The 24,266-nt window shown below is 40.1% G+C and overlaps 1 protein-coding gene across 4 annotated transcripts in view; it reads left to right on the forward strand.

Annotated features, from left to right (window-relative positions):
- The first annotated feature begins 1,714 nt into the window (after nt 1–1,714).
- zbtb46 (zinc finger and BTB domain containing 46) overlaps nt 1,715–24,266 on the forward strand; it is a 90,467-nt gene continuing 67,915 nt past the window's right edge. Inside the window, exon 1 of one of the 4 annotated variants that reach the window (XM_044114794.1) lies at nt 1,715–2,009. The gene's annotated coding sequence lies outside the window, so the exon portion shown is untranslated. Of the gene's footprint in view, nt 2,010–23,882; nt 23,967–24,266 lie in introns of those variants that run through there. The other 3 variants (XM_044114812.1, XM_044114819.1, XM_044114802.1) reach the window with 3 other exon arrangements.

Genomic DNA, 24,266 nt, shown 5'->3' on the forward strand with positions numbered 1-24,266 from the left:
TCAATTGACTGTGTACATGGGCTGTTGCTGGAGTTCCAGCTGAGCATCAGAATGGGGAAGAGAGAAGATTTATGTGACTTTAAACAGGACATGGTTGTTGGTGTCAACATAGACAGGTCTGATTCTTTCCAAAGCTTCTTATCTACTGGAGTTATCACACGAAACATTCACTCAGGTTTACAGAGAATGCTCTAAAAAAAAAGATAAAATATACAATAACCGGCCGTCGTATAGATGAATGTGTTGTCAACGTCAGACATCATAAGAGAATGAGGAGACTGGTTCAAGATTATAGAAATGCAACAATAACTCCAGTAACTTTTACAAACAGCAATTTTCTTTAGTTAATAGGAAAATTAACATTTTTAGGCCAATATGTTCTACAAAATTAGCTTTACAAAATCACACAAGTAGTAGAAAAATGTTGTCTGGCTTACTGAGTCTCAATTTCAACTGAGACATTTGAAAAGTAGGGTAAGAATTAAACAACATCAAAGTGCTTAATTCCACTGATAGAGGGTCCATTCAGCCTTCTGTCAGTGATTCAGGCTGGTTGTGGGAATGTAATGCTGTGGGACATAGCTTCTTGGCACTCTTTGGACCTCTTAACAGCAACTGTGTATCATTAAAATGCCACAGCCTCAATAAGAATTATTACTGACCTTGTCCTTGTCTTTATGACCACAGTGTACCCCTTTTCTGATGACTACTTCCAGCAGGATAATGCATGGTGTCACATTGATCAAATCATCTCTAACTAGTTTCTGGAACATGACAGTAAATTCACTGTACTCCATATGGGAGGTGGTGACACAGGAGATTTTCTTCACAGACAGATGAAGACGGCAGTTCAGAATAAGACCTAGTACCATCAATGTGTGTAACCAAGAAAGAAAGTGATTATAGAGTGTGCACGTGAAAGAAGTGCTGTAGTTAAGTGAAAGAGTTTGATCTGTTTACCTCCACCATTAGAAATGTGATCATTTAGGTTCATGTTGACTCTCACTCTCTGAGAAGAGCCTCATATCGAACAATAACAACAGGAAGTGTAAAAGTCACACAGGAATCACTTACGTATGTGCCAAAGCCCCCAAACATAGAAACATACATTGAAAAAAATCCTTCTCTGTTCAAAGGAAAGGGTGAGGCCAAAGTGGAATTACCCCAGAACTTCTGGCAAAGATTTTATTTTTATTTTTTTAAATGGCTTGTGTGTTGCACATGACATGGCCTAAGAGGTGTTTTCCAGCCACTGTCACTTTTTTTCCTATTGAAAGTGTTTTCCAATTACTGCCACAAGAGGGGGCAAGTTACAGTACAGAACTGGTCATTAAGGAGTCCTATGGCAACAGATGCAGAAATTGGAAAAGACATTCAAGATTCAGTTATTATTATTATTATTATTATTATTATTATTATTATTATTATTATTATTATTATTATTATTATTATTATTATTATTATTATTATTGCTGTTGTGTCATATTCTGGTCTGATATGAGAGCTTCTTATCTGAGATGAAATGATATATCCCAGTCTACGCATGATGTGTGGGTTTACGTTGTCTCATTTCCTGACTCTAAGAGAAGGGGTGTGTGTGTGTTTGTGTGTGTGTGTGTGTGGGGGGGGGGGGGTTGCGTGCGTGCGTGTGTGCGTGTGTGTGTGATGGGGGTGAGATCGAGAGAGATTGAGGGAGAAAGAAAGAGAGAGATAGACATGCACAGAGGAGGAGAGAGAGAGAAGGAGGAGGGAGAGGAGGGGGAGGCTCCTGATACCAAGACACGGAAAAGCAGGGGAGGGAAAGAGAGAAAGAACAAGGGGCTGGTGGAGGAAGAGGAGAGGGGAGTTGGAGAAATCGGGGAATAACACTTAACAAAAAGCGCACAGAGAAGAGGAGGGACGGCACCCGGCGCGTTGGACATCCCCAGCTTTCTTCCCTCAGGCTGTCAGAGCAGATTGGACTCCGAAGGACCGACACGGCGGCCACCCCAGACCCCATGGGGTAACAGGTATGTCTGACTTCCTACCTATAGCCACCACCAGGAGCCACGCTGCCCATCAACGGGCCATCATCCGGAGTGGAAATTTCATCCAGACACCGTGAGGTTTCCCCCCACCCTCCCTCCTGTCATGTCAACAATTAGTTTTCTGCCTCTCGGAGCCGCCGCGTCTACAGCTGATATAGTTGCTGCTGCCGCTGCGCACAGGTTGGAGACATGACACAATACAACTCCTGGCTACTGTGGCTACTCTTACAAAGGCCTATCTGATTTTTTTTATTTTTGTTTTTTTATTCCACGTTGCCATTAGAATCATGTTAATGAAGAGCTTGAGTGAATATTTCGACAGTAACGCAGACGGGTTATCGAGCAGGCGGCAGTCTTAAAGTACGCCTACCTGTTCCATACGTGACAGCCAGCTGCCTTACTGCGCGTGTTGATATTTTGGAGAAGCTGTCCAAGCTTTTTGGCTGGATTGTTTCAAATTATTGATCGCAGACTGCTTCAGCCCACACGTTTAGTAAACTGATTTAAGATAGCAAACTGTTTTAAATTAAATGTCTATTTGAATTTGCAAATGTGAGTTATAAAACATCAATAATCTTTTTGAGACACGTTTATGCTTACTGTCATAGAAAGCTGGACGTGTTTGATAGAACCAGTGGGGGGATCTTTGCAAACTTTTGCTTTCCACATTTGCTGAGAAAGGGGTTGGGAGACAAACTTGTCGTGCACACATGATCGTGATCGTACCACAGAAGAAAACGGGGGATGCTCGATAGACGCCTGGGGGGGATTCAGAATGAAAGCGCTTTGCGTCTGAAAGACAGAGGGGGGTTGAACCTTCCTCCCTTTTCACCGCGATTAACCCCAGAAAGGGGGATTTCTCCAGCTGGGTTTTTTTTTTTCTATTTTGCTGCGTCAACGACAAGCCCCTTATACTTATCAGACAAGACACAAAGATGAAGGGAGGCTTTTTTATTTTGTATATATAGAGCTGTCGCGCGATTTATTTTTATTCATCTGAGAAGGTAGAAGCATTTGAGTAGGATCATTATCTGATCCTAGATGAGAGTTGAATAGCACCCGCGGCAAATGTTTTTGTTTTTGTTTTTTTTGTTTCTGAAAGCGTCTCCTGCGAAAGTCTGTCTTATCTAACCGGTCAGTTCCGTCTTCCTCCATTTTCTACCATGTGACAGCAGGGGAACAACCCCACTTCGTTTGAAAAGCTGTGCATATGGACGTCAGAGTGCGCCTGGCTGTCATGCACTGACTTAACCACAGTCAGGTGGATGCTCACCATAATGTATAAGGAGGCGACAGATTAATCGCAGCAGGGCTGCCAAGTTTTGAGCGGAGCTGGGAGTAACTATGAAAAAGTTTTCTGTGAGAAATGCCTCTTTTTATTTTTAAAACTATTTGCTTGACATATGGATGAAATCAATCAAACTCATTTTATAGTTTGCCCATATGCAACAAGATGGGGTTATTATACATTTGTTGGCCTATTTTGCAGAAATTGGTATTCAATCATTATTAAGTACCCTGTCTTAAAAGCAAGCTTTCACACACACACACACACACGCACACGCACACACACACACACGCACGCACCCACCTACACACGCACACACACACACGCACTCACACACGCACACACACCTCTAGTAACGTCACAAAGGACATAAGGAAAGTGATAATGGCTATTTTCAGTTTAATTTGTCTTACTTTTATGGTCAAAGTCCCTTACAAAGGCATTTATGAATTTGGTAGAACGGCAGTAAAAATATTTACTTTCTGTGTGTTTCACATAACTGCAGAACTAGCAGTGTTATCTTTAGCCCACTGTTAGGACTATGTTTTTGTGAAAGCTCACTATGGAAGTATATGTTTTATTACTAAGCTTCAGTAAGTTTACTTTATTAAATGAAAAAATCTGATCATAAAAAGAAATCTAGAGATAACTACATTTTTTACCCTCCTGATAGTCGTGTGGAATCACAATCTTTTTCTCTTCAGGATTTATGAAAGAAGTCATAACCTTAAGCATCAGAGGAGTGGAGTACCAAGAAGATTTTATCTTTTTTTTTAATTTATGCCAGTCAATGGACAAAAGATCTCTGCTCTCTTCTTTTTGGAAAGATTTGATTCTTGTCATATCTTACACGGGCATGGAAGTTTCAAACATACCAAAAGAAACATAAAACTACTTTAAAAAGCAGTTGTACACCTTGTTAATCCACAGATTAACATAATCCTGACAAAACACGCTTTATTAATTAGGAGTTTTACAACCTAACATTTAGGGTTCTTCTGTTATTTGCAAAAGGCAACTTTCCTTCATTGTCCATTGTGTTAAATTGAGCTTTTTGCTATTAGGTTGGACACCTTGTGATAAAAAAAGATGGTTCATAGATGGGGAGACCTACCTGTTACAGAAAGATATAGCCACTGTGTTCAGAGTGAGAATCAGAGAAGACACTGTGTGGAAAATAAAGGAAAAGCTTGAGTCTCACTCTAGAAGAGTGAGAATTGAAAACCACACATGTGGTGCCACCTTTTTTATTTATTTATTTATTTATTTATTATCTAAACTCTTTTTAAATTATATTTTTATGGAGCTTAATGTATGGATGGATTTTGAACACAGTGTATACTTGAGCTTAAAACACTGAGAAGTTTTTATCTCCCCTGTGCTGTAAATAGATTTCCAGTTATTCTGAAGCATTTGTCCGCTCCCACTGAGCTGTTTTTTCTGCCTCGGTTTAACGTGCACTCTTTTGGCAGCCGCAACTAGTATACAGCTGTAAGATATAGGCCTTTTCCTTTTGTTGGACAGTTGCTAACTAGATCTCCGGGATTAGGAGACCATCAAGCCATTTTTCCAAATTGTCTTAGCCCTCTGTGGATTTGTCTGGTTGTTTTGTCCTTCCAACTACTGAGTTAAGGGTTGGCACTTGATATGATAAACCCTCCAAAGTCCTTTATTCTGTTATTCAATTACCATCGGCTTGTTTCCTTGTGCATGTCCCTTTGAGAGTGTGTATGTGCGTGTGTGTCGTCATGAGCAGGATAAAGCTCAATTATCTGCTTTTAATGCTTAGAATCCAAATAGCATTAGAACAACTAAACTCTCATGGCACGCTGTCAACTTAAAGACCTAACATCTTTCAGAGTGCTTTGTTTCTTTGGCTCTGCCCGCCCTCTCCCCCCCATCCACTCCCTTTCTGCTCCTTGGAGGTTGCTCTCCCAGGTGGGGTCATGTAGTGCTGTCTTTTTAGAGGAGAACAGTGGGGTATGTGTGTGCATCTGCGTCTGCACCTCCATCTGTGTGTTCCACATAGAAAAAAAATAAAAAAATGCAACACAGACCAAGACAACAGCTTCAAGGATGAGTGGAGGAGGAGTGTAGGCGAGATCGGCCAAAAGATGGTGGGGGGGGGAAATTAGCTGCACGTGTGCTCGTGGGATTGCAGAGCAGGAATGGAAGCGTTCTGCTCTTGTCTTATCCATCATGAATGGACTTTTGGAGTTGATTAAGCGATGTTCGCTGGTTGAAATCGCTCTGATCTCTTTTTGTATTGCCAAAGCCAAAGTTGCATGCTGTGTTTCCTGAAAGCGTCGAGGAGTAGATGTGCTGGACTTTATCAGTTGACGTTATGAAGCTTGTGGGAAGCAGCGGTAGCGTGATGACGGTAAAGCAAAGGCACTGAGGAAATGAAAAGTAGGGGCTTGGTTTCAGTGGTGGACAGGCTTGAAGCTCGACACCTGTCTCTCACTGTGTGAGGGTGTGAGCTTGTTGATGTGTAGGTGGTGCTCAGTGATCCCATGCAGGTTGTAAGCTGAACTGTGTGGTTGCAGGTTAGTTGGCTTTAGCCTTCAGCCACGCAAACCCGGGGCTTGCAGCGCCCCCGCTGCACGCGTGTGTCTCAATCCAGCAAATACAGTGCACTGCAAAAGCATTCGCACCACATAATTGTGCAGTGAAAAGAAAATGATTTCGTTTTCAGCAGTTTCTACAAGTTAAAATCTAATATGTGTGTTGCGCATTTGTATTCACCTCCCTGATATGCCAAAATAAAATATGATTTATCCAATTAGCAAATTTAGGCTACCCATGATTAATTTAATCTCACTTCTTAGGTTGGACCCTTTTTTTTTTTTTTTTTTTGAAGAACTGAAAGGAGAAAACCATTGTTCTCTGAAGAAACACGATTCACTGTTAGTCACAAGTTAGATGAAACGAAAATGTAACTTTTTTGCTATTGTAAAAAGTACTTTGAATACACCCTATTTATGGTGAAGTACGGTGGTGACAGTATCATGCTGAATGAGTGTTGCCCTTAGTAGGGACAGGGTCATAGTTGATGGGATGAATGTGTTAAATACAGAGCAACACTGGAGGAAAACTTGTTACTTGCTGTTTTCTTTTTTTAATCAAAGTTCTGCATTATACAACCGTTCATCACACAGAATATCCCAAGAAAACACACTGTTTGAGGCGTATTAACTTTTTTAAGACACTTTATCTAATCCACAAAATAAAACAAGCTCTACAAAGCCCTTCCTCCCCCCCCTTTTTTTTTTTTTCCAATAAACAACCCGTGTTCACCTCTGTGTTTCTGTCGGCTCTCTCATCTGGATCACCCCTCAGGGCTCACTTGTTAATGAGAACACCTGTTTGGCTAACACTCTGCAAAATGAACCATTTACACTCATCTTACAAGACACACCGCCTCCCTCTGGAGCTTTCTAACAACTCCGTTTCTCCGTTGCGTTCCAGGTATTTGTTTCGCAATACATTTTAACCCCCGGGTCTAAACGTTGTCCATCCCCCACCTGCCCAATAACTCCCCAGGCTTAACTGCTGCTATAGCTCATTGTGCAGTGCTGAATACAGGTGTTACTAATCGCCATAGGGTTACATGGATGATGTGGGGGATGTGTGTGTGTGTGTGTGTTCACCTATCTGACATGCTCATCCTCCCCCAGCAGAGAGAGCAGGTGAGTCTTTAAGCAGCCCCCTCCCCTTCTTCTGCAGGCCACATCTGCAGATATTCTCCACCACCCGCTTCCCTTTGAATGAATATTTCATAGCGTTTTGTGTATGTGTGTGTTTTTATTCCTGTACTCATCTATACAAAATAATGAGAGTGACAATAATAATCCTGCTCCTCTGTCCCTTTCTTGTTTTGTCCTCACGTTTTGCATTAAAATGTGATTTTTCAGCTCCATTTTCTTTTTCAAATTCCACACTCAAACATGTGATTTTGCTGCTGATAAAAATCAAAAGTGAAAGAGAATAATTGAAAAGGAGTGTTTTTTTTTATTGTTGCCTTTCTTATCTTATTTGAGGAGTTGTTGATATTGCAAAACACCTTTTCGATTGCGCATTCCTCAGAAAACAGACGTGGGATTTAACTTTGTGTATTTTTCACAGGGTGTGTGTTTTTCTTAAGGAATGTAGAGCAGGGATATTTTTTTCCCCCAACTGCTATCCTATCTTCTTGTAATCAATGCAAAGCTAATTGTCATCATGAGCCAATTAGAGATACTTTACAACTGTCTATTTTTTTCAAACAAATTTGTAAAACTCAAAGTGATGACAGCGGGTTTTTTGCTCATATGTTGTTGTAATGTGACCTATGTGTGCTGGTCATTTTAATCCTTCACTAATTTTGCATTTTTCGTCCTATCATAGCTGAATTTTGAGGTAAACCTTGTAGTGAAAGGGCTTCATTTCATACCTTTGTTTTGACAGTTAATTCAAAGTAGCTTTTAAAGTCATTAAGTAAATACAGTTGCGTCACTGGTGGATAATATTTAACATAAAAAGGACATTCACTCTTATTTAGGCACCATTCCGCTTGACACAATACTGACTGGCCTTTGCAAAGCAGCCAATCCAGGAGTGCCATTTATTTTCCTTGCCACTGATTGGCTGTTCCCTGTGGAAATAAGGAAGAGTGTAGATGTTAATTTTTGTGTAGTGCTAAGACAGTTTCCACTGATATAGTATATTTTGTGTTTGAACTATTAAAATGTGCATCTTTTATTAGCATTTTTTGATGAGGTCTGAATTATTTGCAGATTTTAGATATCGTGTTGCCTAATCCCCACAAGTACGGGGCACCAGTATATGTGATTACACTGGACCCCCCTGTAATCATGAATATGACTACCATATTTATGTACTTCACATAACAGCTGTTAATAAGGAGCAGCTGATGGATTAAGAAAAATGAAAGTGAGAAATGGATGCAAAACTTCACAGTCTTATGTTAATTTCTTTGGAAAGACAAAAAAAAGTACAAGTTAAAACAAAATCTTTTAAAGATGGGAGGGGGTTTACCCTTTAGATTTTTGCCGTCACCATCTTCGCCAACAAATTTAATCACACTTGTTTACTGAAAAAGCTCACCAAGCCTCCTGAGCAGTGGAGGAGGTTTTGGTTTACTAGTGTTAGCGAAAAGAAGAAGTAAGACTTCCAAACAAAAGCCCATAGTTACTGTTTTTTTCCCCTGTTGTGAAAAGAAAACAACAAACAAAAGTACTTGAAAGATCAGACTGATGAGAAAAACTATGATTCACACTATTTTACACATCAACTACTGATATCATCACTCTCCCGTACCGGGACTGTTTACTGCTGTTCAGAAGATTTGACTTCTTGAACCATTTAATCCTCTCAGACTCATTTTTCTTTCTCCTGTATATTCATTTCATTTCTACCTAATTTTAAAACATTTTCGTGCCATTAAACTGCTGAAAATGTCTCTCTGTTTGACTCAGAGTTGGAGACATGCTAGTTAGAAGTCTTTTAATGCGATGTAATTATCTGACAGGAAAAGAGAAGTAAACCGGTGGGAAAGAGCTCTATTTAAAAACTCCACCAGTAATATGACGAGACTCCTCAGCTTTGCACTTTGCACAAATGTCACCTGCCTTTTAGCGAAATTAATATGAGCTGCTAAGAAGTTGAGAGTTTGGGCTTCTTGGTTGAAGTGTGTGGTTTGGAGAGAGTACCAGATTGTTAGTTGTTATTTTCCTAGGGAACAAGTTTGCCTTTCATGCACGCAGTGGGAGCATTTGATGAGAAATTGAACGTCTTTGAGCAAATACATCTTTAGAAACAGTCAACTGGCCTCGGGCTCTGGCTGTTGAGAGATTTCCATATCAAAGCCCAGGTGAGGGAACGAGACTGGGGAGGCAGAGGGAGGCAGGAGAAGTAGGCAGGGGGCCTGGGGTTTGATGAAACAGACATCTACTCCAAAAAGATCTCCGTCCCTTGTTATTGTGTCGCTCCTTTGTGCAGCACAGTTTAGTCTGTGTGTGTCAGCGCTGTCTGTCTCAATCTAAACTCCCCGCTTTACAAAAACACACACGCGGCGCGAAGGGAGCTCATACGCGCACCTTTAACCGAATCAAATACACCACAAATATCGCCTCTAGTCTGACCACAGAGACCCCCAGTGTAGCAGAGGGGGGCTTTCTCCTTTTAACAGTGCGTAACATCTGACCTGCCATCCTCTGCCAATATTTGGATCCCTGTTTAATATTGATACAGAAGCATAAAACCATAATTTTCCCTGGAACTAGTTCTCTTCTTTAGCCATAAGTATCAGAGCTGACCTCATGGAAATGATGGTGGCACACTAATTAATGGATAGAGTTTTTAAAGATGTGTGTGTCTGTGCGTGTGTGCGTGCGTGTGTGTGTGTGTGCTGAACATTAGTCCGCTTTGTAGAGTTTTGTAATCCAGCCATGGACTCAGGCTAGAGTGCTAAAGTGCTGCTAACAAGGCCTGTTTAACATTCTCTCCCCTGCTCAACATACAATTATTCCACTTCGCTGCCATTAACATGTACAGTAGGACTGGGCTTTTAATTGGCCTGATATGACTAATGCCAGATCAACTTGGATTTGCTAATTAGTTTTTTGCTTTAAAAGTGCCATCAGGACATGAAATATTCATTGATGTGAGGTGGAGTGAGGACTGTGGGTGGTATTAGTGGGATATTAGTGGTATGGGCAGGCTGCTCAAGCGTACCGGGAGAAGAGACTGAACTTACGTTGGCCTGTTGTGGTCGGTTATTCATACTTTGGGAGAGGTGTTAGTTTTTCGTCATGATTCGAGACACCCACACGCACAGAGAGACACGCATTCTCTCTGCCGCTCACGCACACACCACCTCCCTCCTCGGCGTCACAAGGCCACCTTTTTTTTTCCAGCCCCCACCCCATCTCTCCCTGTCTCTCTGTGTTTCTGTTATTTTACCTTTTATTCTGCTTTTGCCTTCACCATTCACGTATTTTTTCTTCTTACCTTTTCCTTCACCCTAACCCCTCCATTCAGTTTCATTTGCTTTTCTTTTTTAATTTTTCTCTAGGCCTCGTCATCCTTTACTTTGACTTGGTATATCTCCTCCGCCTCCTTTTCTTTTTTCCCTTCTACTCCTTAATCTTCCTCTCCTTCTTCTCCACCCCCTCCTCCGCTCTAAGTGGGCCAGGTGCCTCCTGTGGCCTCCCCTACTCCATTTCTCATTTTACCCTTCCTCTACTCCTTTTTTCTCATTTTTACCTTCTCTCTGCTCCCTTTCTCATTTTTATCCTTCCCCTTGACCCTACGGCTCATATTTATACATCCTGTTAAAGTAGTGGCTAACAACCGGTGCAACCTTCCCCTCACCCCCCCAAAAAAGAAAAGAAAATGTCTTGCTGTTGCAGTCTGTTCAGTTCAAACATGTTACTTCGAGGAAGTTTATTTAGAGTGTGTTTCAATAGGACTGTTCCTGTGAATCTTGAGAAATTAGAATAAACAAAAAGATTATTTTTTGGGGGGATTCTCTTCAGTAAAGTAAAATCATATAGATTTATTAAACACATTCATATACTTCAAGTGTTAACCTCTGTTCATTTTGATAAGTATAGGGTATGGCTATTGTTCAGATGCTCTAAAAATGTGAATATTATGTAAAAAACAATAGAAAATCTTGCTCATAGTGTGGTGTGCACTATGAGCAAATTACTTGGTTGTGGCTCTTTTTTGCATGATTTACTGCATCAGTGCAGCATATCATGGAAGTAATCAACCTTTGGGTAATGAGGTAGTAAAGATATCTATGTTCATTTGATATAAACCCAAAGCAATTTCTAAACACATTTTTAACACATTAAAAAGAAGAAAAAGCAGGAACTCTATGTTGCTTTGATTGTGACCTTTAGCTCATATCTGTTGTTTGTCTGTCGTCTCCCTCTTGCTACATCAGTACCTTTCTATGCAGTGGCTCCTTAATATCCACTGTGATTTTCTTGAATAGGCTTTTCTTCACATCCCGTTCAAGTCTGTGGTTATCTATGTTGCTTATTTGTCTATTACAAACACACTTTTTCCTTACACTTAACTTTCCATTAATATATATGTATACAGAACAATTAGCTTTTGTGCCTTGCCCTCCTTGTGTAGGGGGTCAGTGATTGTCCACCTGCTAAAACTCTTAAATCAGTAAGTTTCCTTATGATTTGGTAGACCATAACGACGTCTTTTACTGGTCTAGTGTACTATTTTAATTTTAAGAGAATCTGAATTATAGGTTTTTTTATCAATTGCAAGCCATAATGATCAGAACAAAAATCATCTTGAAACATTTTAAAACAACTCGTTCTGTAGTTAATCTACGTAATATAGTAGTTTCACTTCTTAAAACTGAATAACTGAAATAAAATATGTCTTCAGTGATAATTGAGAGCTTGTTACTAGGTGTTTGAGAAGCTTATTTTTTCAGTTTAGTTCCTTAAAAAAAACCCAGGAGATCCAAGTGGGAACAGAAGTGAGTAGGTTCACATCCCCTTTTCAATGGCAAGGGGCAAATTTCCCCAACGGTCCTGTGGCACTTCTCTTCAACTCTACATGTGTACACACACAGACGCACAAGGGCGCGCACGCACACTCCCACGTGCATGAGTACATACATTCATTCACACATGCACATGAATGAAAGTATTTTATCACTGTCTTTTTGCTCTCCTTCTTCTCTGTATGTTTTCACAGGGAAGAGAGAGCGTGCTTGTCACCTCTTGTCCTCTCCTCTTTCCGTTTTTCTCCCACCCAACTCTTCCTCTTTCACTCATTGTCATTCTGCCTGCCTTTGTCTCTTACTGCCTCTTTCCTGTGCCCTCTATGTTTTACTTTCTCTTTTTCACCCCCCTGTTCCATCCTGTCTTCCATCTCAGGGTTGTGTTGCTGTGTGCCCTGGTGTCTGTCACAAAAAGGCCAGTAGTAGATGATTGTTTTTTTTTTTACAGGACAGCTAATGATGCCTCACAATGTGGGGAATGTAGGATTTCTTAAAAATCATGTTTTGTCATTGGGAGTTGTCTTTAGGGATGGGAAGTGTAAGATTTTCTGTATGTGTACTTGTGAAGGTTTTTTAGTGATTGGCAGGGGAGTGGGTGGAGCAGTAATTGCTCAAAAAGCCTGCAAGCCATGGCAGTCACTAATGCTAGTCAACAGGTGACAGTCAAACGTCAAAGCGCATTTAAATAAACGCTGCCAGAGTAAGAGGCAGATTGACAGATGTGGAAAATAGGTGGATAGGTACTGAGGTGACAAAAAGGTGAAAAAAAGAAGATCTTAAAACCCCCCCGTGGATCCAGGTTTGGCATTTGTCCGATCAAAGCTTGCTCTTCGTCAGTCACAGTCAGAAAAGTAGCCTGGAGCTGTCCGGCTAAGGCAGACATGCAAATGTGCATGTAACTGTGGACACACAGTTACTTTCAAGGAATTTTGTTTTAGCACAAGATACTTTGCTGTGTAGTCTTAATGCAGCTCTTTTCATGTACATTATCTTGTAAAAGTATTTTTCTGTATTTTGTCATATAACAATCACAAATCTCAATATATTTTGCTGGGATTTTATGTGAAAGCATAGAACTGAAAAGTGGAAAGAAAATTATGAATGGTCGTATTTTAATTCTTTGGCAAACTTAGAATCGTAGAAGTAGCGCTAGTGATACTAGCATCTTTGTAGAACGTTTTTGCACATTCTTCTTTCCGAAGTGAGATTCGTTGGAAATGTCTGTAAGCAAAATTTTTAAAGTCTCACTGCAGATTCCAAAGTTGATTTACCCCTGTAGTTTGACAAGGACAATCTAAGAAAGAAATATGTTTTTATGTAAAAGGTTTCCACCTATGTCCTGCTGAAAGGAAGGCAAACTGCTTCCTCTAGCAGGTTTCCTTGCAGTATTGCCCCATGGATGTTTAACTACATTTTCCTACCAACTCTTGCGAGTACCTCCTAAAGAAAAGCATTTCAAGAACATGATGCTGCCACCATGTTTCATCATTTGGATAGTGACATAGTATCCTGCATGTTGTCCAAAAAGCTAAGTTTTGATTACATGTAAACACAAAAACCTTCTTCCACACATCTGCAGTACTACTACATGGCTTATTAAAAACTATAGACAGAACTACTTATGTCTTTCTTCTTTCTTTCTTCTCCATATAGACTAAATTTCTGGACTGCATGACTAACAGTTGTCCTATTAGTACCTTGTCCCACCTGATCTCTATAACACTGGAGCTCCTCCAGAGTTGCCATGGACCCTTTTGTTGTCTGTCTTTACCCAACCTTTCAAGATGATAACTATGTTTTTCTAGGTTTGCAGTTATGCTGTACTCTCTCTGTATTTGAATGACTTCCGTAGACAAATGGTGTCACTAGATTTTCTTTTAGAGGTGTCAGGCTAGTAGGGACTGAACACAATGCACACCACACTATTTAGATAAAAAAAGAGTCATGTAGTATTTTCTTTAACAATTTTTGCGTTACTTTCTGTTGCTCTAACAATGTACATTAAATTTTAATGTTCATTGTAGTTTGTGTATTTAATAAGACAGATTCCAAGAGGGGATACATATTTCTGCAAGATGCTGCAGATTTACAATATCTAGCAAAAAATTGCAGGACTGGTCCCAATCAAAATAGCCAATCAGGCCACAGCATAGAGACAATAGAGACAAAGACCTTTAATGATTTTGCATCTTTGCTGATTGCCGCTGGGTTCCACTCAGCATATTAAGAACCGTGGACAGTTTGTTGGAACTGTTGAAGAGCCTATACAAAGGCCAGACCTTCAGTATTGACTCTATGCATTGATGAGCACCTGAAGTAATACACTGAGCAGATTATTGAGCTCCACCATGCCTGTGCCCTGTTCTCCAGAAGTCCACTGAACTAGTCTTTCTGTCTTGCGCTTGCTTCCCTTTTCTTCCACGTTCATCCCATTCCTTTCCTTGCATCCCATCTTCATTCTCCCTCACACTTCACTGTCTCTTCTTTGAGTCCAAAACGCAAGCCTCTCTATATTTAGATGCTCTTCTTCTCTCCCCTTGATTCCTCTTCCTTTATCTCACCTCCTTTTTTTTCCCTTTCTGCTGTCGTTGAAGGACAGATACGCAGACGCGCTCCAAGATTTATCAGTGTTGCATTGTAGCTGCTTTTTGATCAGCTTGATGACTGACAACACAGCCTCAAGCTATTATATACAAGTGTGCTTTTATAAATGCTTTTCTATCTATATGTAAATCTCTCCTGCTTAGTTGTTGTTGCTTTGTGCGCAGTGAAAACAGGTATAAGTGAATCTTATTTGTTTATTAGAATAAACCGGTGGAATAAAGTTCACCTCACGCTGTGCGTGATTTGGAGTGTGTATGGATTGGATTAGCTGGGAGTAAAGTCTCTCTTAATATTTGCTCCAGGGAAGGTGGGACGGGGGGGCTGGTGGACGCAGGGCGTGCCTGTTGAACTTGCAAGAGTAAACTTAAGCCTCTGGTTCTTTGCTTCCCCCTGTGCATGAGTTCATTGTAATCTGGTGCTCAGTGTGGATTTGAGAGAGCTGCCTCTGTTTGCTGTCTGACAGAGTGACAGTCACACCAAGCTACCCCTGCATGCGCACACACACACACACACACGCACACGCGCACACACACACACACACACTCCCCGGACACCCGCCTCGGCACCAGAGACCGACTGGCCACCAGCAGTGAGTCACCATCGTTCAGTCATTCAGAAGCCGCACATTTTAACAAACAACAATTAGCTCTCAGTCATCAGACGCTTCAGACATTTATTCCCAGAGGACTGGTATTTTTGTACCATATGATCTTTTTTTATTTATTTACACACTCTGTCACCTTTTTATTTTCTTTCTCCAACCTTTCTCTGTACTGTTTAGTCTTTCTTTCTCTCTCTCTCTGTCTCTCTCTCTCGCTCCCTCTCTCCCTCTCTTTCGGTGTGTGTGTTTCTTTGTCTGAGACCTTTGGAGCTGGTGACTGTTTTAACAGCTTGGGAAGAGGCTGCTTGTGTTCTTTGTGGTACAGTCATGTACAGTCGTGTCTGGCTGAGTCGTGACAGGTTGCTTTTTTGCTGTGACAGGTTTTGTGATGAGACCTACAAGAAGCTCTGGACGTCCACACACACTTGCTGACACACAAGGCTCGCACAGCGACGCTGAGTAGCTCGCTGGAAGAGGGGAGGAAAAATGGGGAAGGTGCTAAAGTTCTTGCCTGTCCGCAGACTTTTTATTGTTACTTTTAACGACAAAGCCATTTTTTGTGTGGTTTTAGAAGACAGAGCTGAAATTTGTCAAACAGAAACAGGAAAGAACATCTCTAAGGGAATATCAAGCCTACACTTTTTCACATGTGGATGGAAAAAAAATTCATAGATTGATTTGATGTACTTTAGGGGACATAAGACATGCATGTTTTTGTTGTATTTGTCCAAAAGCCGTGTTGTGTAGCATTGCTGCCTCACAAGCTGTGATGAACATAAATTGGCTCCAGAGCAATTGATTTATTCATACCTGCCTTACTTTTAAACACACTTAATAACACTGAACCATAGAGTATGTCCATTTATCTTTCTTCATTCTCAATTATTTTAAATACAACTACACTATATCAGAAAAATATTTCATTGTGATAGTATTTCTGAATTCTGCCACAATAATAATGATCCAACATCTTCCTAGCTGTGATCTTTCTTTCTTTTTCCTCATAATGTTACCTGATTTTTGTAAGTTCTAGTGTGTTGACATTGAGGGCAACGTCAGTCTATCCAACAGGCCAACGTCATTATTAACATGCAGATTTGGATGCATAGCAATATATATCTAAGTTTTGGAACTAAGCAGTCATTTGCAGTTGAGAGCAGACTGATATTCCATTGATGATTGCAATTCTGTATGTTGTGCAGCTATACTTTTGATTCCTAGATAATGCCAATAATGCATATAGGACAGATTTGTAGACACACTAACCCTAAAGTTCACAGAGGGTCATGGGGATATTATGATGATAGAAAGAAAAGCTGAAAATTGATAAAAGGCTGAGTTATTCCTAATTGATATTATCATAGCAATATTTCAGAATTATATCTCTAGGTGATGTTTTCATATATCTATGAAATATCGTTTACAATATCATGCCTTAAAACTCCCCTTACCATGACTTCATTTTAAATTAGCTAGACCATCAGTCGATGAGTCTGTTGCAGTGATTCAAATGGGGGTTTTGCAGCTGAAGAGAGCATGAAGTGATGAAGTGTTGTCATATGAGTCTATCTCCTTCGACGCCATCAGCCTCCTCTTACCAGAAATGCTAAAATTCTGTTTGTTTTGTTTGTTTGTTTGTATGTGGAAAAGGTTATCTGTACTGAAAAGAGTTAGGTCCATGGCTTATTTGACCTTCCTGGTTTATGATTTTATGGAGAATTTCTGATCTTCTGTTTTTATCTGCCTTTCATCTAATAGGTAAAACATGATCTTATGTTTGCAGTTTGTGCAGCTTCAATAGGCAGCATTTGTTCATCGTGTTTCCTGACAGACAGACAGACAGACAGACAGATAGAGGTCAAGAGCTTCAAAGGTTAAAACAGAGCAACTTTGCTGTAACACATTCATATATCCAATTAATGCTCCCTCAAAGCCTAAATGAACCGCAAACAGGTTTGGACATGTTGTAGGAAATACAGTTTCCTTCTCAGTAGCTTTCTACATATCTTTGCACCTTCTGACTTGATTTTTTAACTCTTTACTGAGGGAGAAAATAGCTTAATTTGAGTCTTATTCACTCAGTAACAACCTGCACATCTAAGAGTGCTAAACACAGTTTTATAGATCTGAAATATATCAAATATTCTTATTTGATAAGATGATCACTGAGGGAGATGAAGATAATCAGATTCTGTTGAAAAGCCAACTTTTTTTCGATGCATAATTTCTACAAATTATTCCTAAACATAATTAAGACAGTCAGAGAGATGTCCTGTCTTTTTTTTTCCCCTGGACCGAGCGAGGAGAAATATGAAGGAGCAACTGATAATCCTTATATAGATGAGAAGAAACGCACTGCATCTGATCATTCATAACGGCAATGGAAAGCTAATGAGGTGTTTTAGAATTGAAGTAGGGAATAGATAAACCCGAGTGACTGCCATCCTCCATCAGGACTCCAACTCTGTCTCTGCATTGGTGGTAACTCATGTATATGCCTGGTGTAACAGCAACATGCATCAAACAGAAGACTCACTGAGAGGCTACCTGCTCCCATCCTTGCATCCTCCCTTCTTTCCTCCCCTGGCTCTGCTCCTTTATTTTCTGCTGCAGCTCATTTATCCCCATCCTCTCACCTACAGCCCTCTCTGGTTGTTTTATCGTTATTCCCCTCTCTCTTACTCTCCCTCTCGCCCCCTCCTTTCATTTTGGGTTCTCCGACAGTGGTAATGAGATGTTTCATTATTTGCGTTTCACAGCTTTTAATAGAGAGAGAATTTAGGCTAAGCCCCGGGTCGTCAGGCAGGGAGTTACCACGGGAGACATAGGAGGCTTAGGGGGCCTAGAGAGAAAGATAGCCCAGAAACCACACATTTATATGCACTCCCGCACTGTTCCATCAGCACAAAAAAAGAAAATGCAGAACCAACAACGTCTGAGAGATGGTAGGATGCAGTTTCGCCACTCTCTCAAAAAAAAACAAACAAACCTAGTAGTTTATGAGCGGGTTCAGGAAATCAAAGGCGAGGCAAAACTCTGGCCTGAACGACATCTACAGCAATGTCACACCTCCTTTCTGGTCTCTCTGGGATGATCCCTTTCCATCCTGGATTTCCATTAGATCACTTTAGGGTTTAACACCTGTGTGGCTGAAGGCGAGAAGACACGGCGCTACAGAAGTGACACATTGGTGTCATAAGCTTGGGTGGACCTGTTTGTAGAGAGAGAGAGCTTTTCCGAAGTCCGATGAATGTTTGCGTGGCGAAAACCCAAACGTGCTGACATCCTCAGGTGTAAATGAGGAGGGGTGGAGGTATTGTTTCAGGGACAGCGGGTGCAGGGTAAGACCCTAGGAGGGTGGAGCAGGGGATGAAGGGAATAGTGTTAAGTCTCTCAAAGCCTCTTAGATCCTCTTTGGTCCCTCTCCACATGACATGGCTATCCTTCTTTGAGTCAATCTCTTCTTCCACCTTGCCTTCTTGAACACTGTCCAGGGTAACAGAGAGAGGACCGGGAAAAGGGAGAGTGTTGCAGAGGTGGAGTTGCAAAATGTGGGCATGATTAGAGCCGTTCAGGAGGTAGGACAGATGGAGGGTGTGTGATAAAAGAAGCAAGGGAGACTGACAACACAAAAAAACGTGTAGGGAGATATTTTAAAAAAAAAGTCAGAGACAGACGTGAACAATAGTTTATTTTCAACAGAAAAGAAGATGACAAAGCGTCTATAAAAAAAACAAGCCATTTACATCTAATAGCTTTTTGGGTTGTTTTGCTCTAATTGCAGCTTGCATGCCTGCCTGTGTCTGTCATGTGCATGCGCTTGAGTGTGTGTTATTTTTGTCCACGCCTGCCTTGTTGATGGACTGCCACCCTGGCTTGTCCCGGAAGGCTGCCAGCTCCGTCGGATTGGGGATTAACCCCGGGATAATGGCCTTGATGCCCAGTTGAGTGGAAGCAAAGCTGTTTAAAAAATATTGGCTGCCTGAGTCACTCTCTCCTCTCTTCCTGTCTTCCCCCGTTTCACTCTTTTCCTTCTGCATCTGATTGTCTCGTGTTTTCTGCTCGTCTTTATCTCTCTGAGGTTTTATTCTTTTCTCAAATAGAAAAGAAGCTCCTTCTCTGTGAATACTCATTCTGTGTTCATAGCAGCAGTTCATGAGCAACCACTGTGCTTGTATTTAGTGGACATCAGTGTATTTTCCATCATTTATTCAACTGTGTATTGACAATAATAGGTGAACAGTATGAAGTCTAATAAAAGTGACTTGTTGAAGTTAAGGGACTTGATTTAACTTTGGGAAGGGATGGCTGCCCTCAGCCAAACTCTCTCTGTTTGTTTAATTCAATATTATTTTGTAATTTGCTGCTGTATAAAGCTTAATCTAAGACTTCAAAATATACAAAAAAAAAAAGGTGTTGATTTTTTAAAATCCTTTAATCCTTTTTTTATAATTTTTAAATCTTGGGCAAGAAGATAAAGATATTTGACAACATAAGCTCCTAGCTATCTTACCTTGACCTCCTTTTGCCCTCATATTCTTAAAACCAGATTTTATTGCATTTTTCAGCTAAAATAAATCATTCCATCATTTTCATGGAGAATTAGATGAACTAATCACGTTTTTAATACCTGAAAATGCTAGATTCAATGTAGGCAAGGGCTAGATTTTTTTTTTTTTCAAACAATATGAGCTCTGAGATGAAGTAATATGTTAAACTGAACAAATGTGTCATAAGAATTTTGCTGTATAATGAATTGGATTAACATGATGTAGTACTTACTTAAAGAAATGTATAAGAATCTATAATATCATCTAACCGCTTTTATTTTGAAACACAAACCCAGACATTCTTACTCTCTATAATATGTAATACTACATGTTTATACTACATTTAAAATAATATGTTTCTGTAACGTTTACCATCAACATTGTTACCTCAATAAAAGTGATGCGTACATGTTTTAGTTTGCACTGACTTACAACCAACTTAATTTGTTTTTCTTGTAACCAATGTAAACATGTAGCGCCCTTTTTCAGCTCGCAGAGCACAACAGGTGGGGGAGGGGTAGAGATTTGTTATTCCGTGCTTAATACAATCAGAAATAACTCCCTCACTTTGTCACTCTGACAATTATTTGAGTGTTTCATCAAAATAACCTTCCACATTTGTAACAGTTTTAGTTGTTCTGAGACCATAATATCACTGAAAAACTTTCTTTAAATAAATTTTCTTTTAGAAAAAATACTGCATTTAAATAGCTTTTCCATCACAGGTTTGATGCAGTTGGATATGTGTTGACCTGACTCTGCAGGGCAACCTTTTAGAAATCGTCTGTCTTTGTTTTTAATTTAATCTACACTCTGGGTTTGTGGGCTCTAAACTACATAATTGTGGGTCTTGCCTTAGTCAAAAACAGATCCCTCCATGTCATTTCCCTGTCTTGTAAAGAGAGCAATCTCAAACTATTGTCTTTTCTGCCTCAGATTGGGGAAAGTTCTTTGCTTTAATAGCCATTTTGTTGTCTCTAGTGGACCACTGAGTCTATTATAGGCTCTTGACAAATCAGTTTCTGTTAAATGAGCAAGTGTTTGCTCGCCCCCTTTTAAATGCGCCTTTTAGCTCACAGAGTCTCTGGACTCTACCATTGCTTGAATGTTTCCCAATTGTCTACTCACCATCGCTGTCATTGCCACCATTCATAACAATAAGTGTAGGTAAGAATAAATGAGACTTATGTAACTCGTACGGTATGTGAGCAGTAACATGTTTACCTTGAAAGCAGACACTTTTCAAAAACATCTGCACTAAAATGTATTTTCAAATATTAGTCCTGGAGACCCAGTTTGTAAAACGGCTTGCTTTCTATATGTAAAATTAATAAATAATGGGAATTTTATTGCAGTGGTTTCGACCCAACTTGTACCTTTGACAATTTATGCCTCTATTTTGTAGTTGGGCGCATAAATTAAGACCAGACCTGATATTAATGTCCATTTTGGCTGATCCTGTTGTAAATAAAAAAAAATAAAATAATAAAATAGCAACAACCATTTGTTGCTATTTTATTAACCATCCAGTGATCAGATCACAGTAAATGCTTGATCCACTGATGTTTATGTAAGAGCACATATTCATTCAATAACTTCAGCTATGTTATTAATCAGACATCAGCATTGCTGAGTTTCATCTGTAATGTGTTGGTATTTCACCTACAAACACTTTATAAGCATATTTATGCAATGTCTTGATATCAACGGATTTTCAATCCTGAGAATGATGAGTGAAACTTTTGCCTACAGTGTATTTTTATTTTTTTTTTTTTACATCCTTCCAGGTAGCTGTTTAATTGACTTATAGTTGACATCTCCTCTGATTTTGGTAAAGAGCTGTGCAGGTAATTCTGCTGCTTAAGGAGAGTCGGTTCAGTGGGCGTTTCCACAATGTGTCCCAGGAAGGATCTCATTAAGGCTGCCAAACGAAAGTGATACAAGTGTCCCAGAATGCCTTTGAAGGTGGTCTGAAGGAAAACGTCTTCAGTGCATTTTGATCATGTTCATACCTCCTTTAAGAGCCACCAGGACATGATCTGATCACTGAAGACACACTAGAGCAGGATATGAACCAGGTCTTAGTTCCTTTAGTCAAACCATTTCATGTCCTTGTGCTTTACCTTGTAGCAAAGTAGTCTTTTTCTCTTGGTTGTTATTAAATAAATATAACTGCATAACATTTTGTGAAGATTTTACATTGCACCCTTTTTCAATTGCTTCTGATTAAGATAAATTTTTCTGGCAGTTGATTTAATTTTTTTTTTTAAGATTGAGAGCACCGCTCCAACCTAAATAGCTCTGAGCTGGTACATGCCTTCACTGGATTCACATAGCCACATTTACTTTAAAGAATCAACTGTAGAAAATTTCCCTGAGGTGACTAAATAGAGAAGCACGGTCAGTACAACATGGGCCCTGGAAGAAGGCTCTTTTTCATAGCCCAAGGAATCAAACATGAAATGATCAAAAGTACAAAATGGCAAAGGAACAAAATGACCAGCAACTAATGGGAATGCTTGGAATGGATTTGACCAGTTGCTTTTCCATAATCTGCAAATAAATGACTTTTTTAGGAACTGCAACTGGTGTGAACCCTAATGATTGTGGTAATTGTTCCTTTAGGCCTTGTTTGACATGGGCTTCAAAAAATATTATTTTTTAGAAAAAAATAATATCATCAATTAAGCAAAACAGCCTGAGTACTGACTACCTATTAACTCCTTGGAAATGAGAAATTAAACTTTGTACCTATTGATTAGTACAGACTCCGTTAACAGATACAGAAGAATCACTATGCCTTAAGTGAGTTTTCATTGCCAAATTTATTTAAAATCCCATTTAAAAGTGGCTTGAGTGCTGTGACATTAACGATGAGCACAGTGTGAGATCACTTTCTAAAAGCTTAGGTTTACACGACTCCGAAAGCCTTCCTATCAAACAAAGTACTGCTTCGTATTTGATCCAGAAGGACCTTGCGCTCTGTCTCCCCTCGGTCCTGTGCGGTCAAGGAGGCAGAGAAGTGGCTCGGAGGGACAGGCTGCATTAAAAGGAAACACAGGAAGGATGGAGCCCCATTCTCTCGCTCCATCACACGTCTCATCTCTTTAGCTGTCTCTGTGTCCGGGGCCTAAAGTGACTTTGCCGTGATGTGACCAGGACAAACAGCTAGTGATGCCATGACGGCTCTGTTAAGTGTCCGAATGTGGATGTTTTTAGCTGTAGCTTGGGTTTGTGTGTTTGTAGGTGGGGACTCTGTGTGCCTGTTTGAGGGAGAATATCATCTTGATTATGTGTATTTAGAAAAGGAGGAGTTAAAGAAGGGCGGTCGCTTTTAATTTGGTATTGCAAGGGTTAGGAAACTCTGGTGGCATTCTGTACTAAAACAGTCGTTTCTGACCACAAATAACTGTCAGTTTGCCTCCTGATGACTTCTTCCTTACTTTTTTTTGTTATCACTAAGATTTCATAGAGGGATGAAAAGCTTTTTTGTGCTGTGTGACATGCTGAAAGCAGGCTTTAGTTTCTGTAACCTTGGTGAGACTGCTAATGCTTTAGACATAAATATCTCTGCCTCTCTCTCCCTCTCCATAGCTGATTGTTTGACAAGTTCATTTTACCTTACTTTTCCATCTTATATCAAGAGTACATTTCCACAAAAACGTGCGCTTTGAATCAAGGCTGAACTAGTGAAAGGTGCAGGCTTTGGTTCTGTAGCTCATGGGTTAAGATGAAGTCTTTGAAAAGAAGAAATTACTGGATGGGTGTTTATGTATCATATAATGGGGGAACTTGGGATAGGTCCCTCTGCAAAAGGGGTTTCTGACTGGAGGGAATTGGATATGCTGAAATTAAACGAGCCAATTAGGGAAGCAAAGAGTTTAGAGGTCAAAGCATGCCCCATTAAAGCTCCTCTTCTCAACCTAACTTCTAATTCAGTCTGGCTCTTAGTCTGCTGAAGCAATAAATCTGATTAAATCTCCTTGGCTTTCTCTCTCAGGTCCTTGCTGTTGTGTTGCCCTCTGCCGATCGCTGCTTTTGTGAAATTTGAGGCACCATTGAACATGGGTGCACAAATTCACACAAACATAACATTGGATCATTAACTGAAGTATTCGTCTGCACCTTGACAAATGTGTATTACCATCTCTACTAAAGATAGTGTTTAAGAAAAAGTTTCTTCTGTGTTTAAGGCCTGGTTGTGCTCCCTTATTGGTTTAAATAAGAGGTTTCAAACTCCAGTTCCCCTTTACTATTAGATTCATCAGTAGTCCAACACACCTGAATTAAATGGCTGATTGAGCTCCTCAGCATGCAGTCAAATTCCAAGGAGTCCTGCTAATTATTGACTCAGGTGAGCTGAAGGAAATGCACATGATACAGGACATAAGGCCCTGATTTTTAAGTGATATATGTTTCCTGTGCACTTTGTTAAGCAATCCTTGGTGGTACTGGGTTTGATCCCCGTTTTAAATTTACAGTTTTCTTGATTCTTGTCATCTTAAACCAGTCTAGCAGTGATCACTTGACCATCTTGGACTGGAGGTTTAATGTGTGCTGATTTTCAGAACCTGAGAGACTCCAAACACTTGACGTTACAACCATCATAGATGGTATAAGTATAATTTAACAGGTTTGGTCCTACAGTGTATGA

Source organism: Gambusia affinis, linkage group LG01 (genome assembly GCF_019740435.1).
Source record: "Gambusia affinis linkage group LG01, SWU_Gaff_1.0, whole genome shotgun sequence".
Taxonomy (NCBI): Eukaryota; Metazoa; Chordata; class Actinopteri; order Cyprinodontiformes; family Poeciliidae; genus Gambusia; species Gambusia affinis.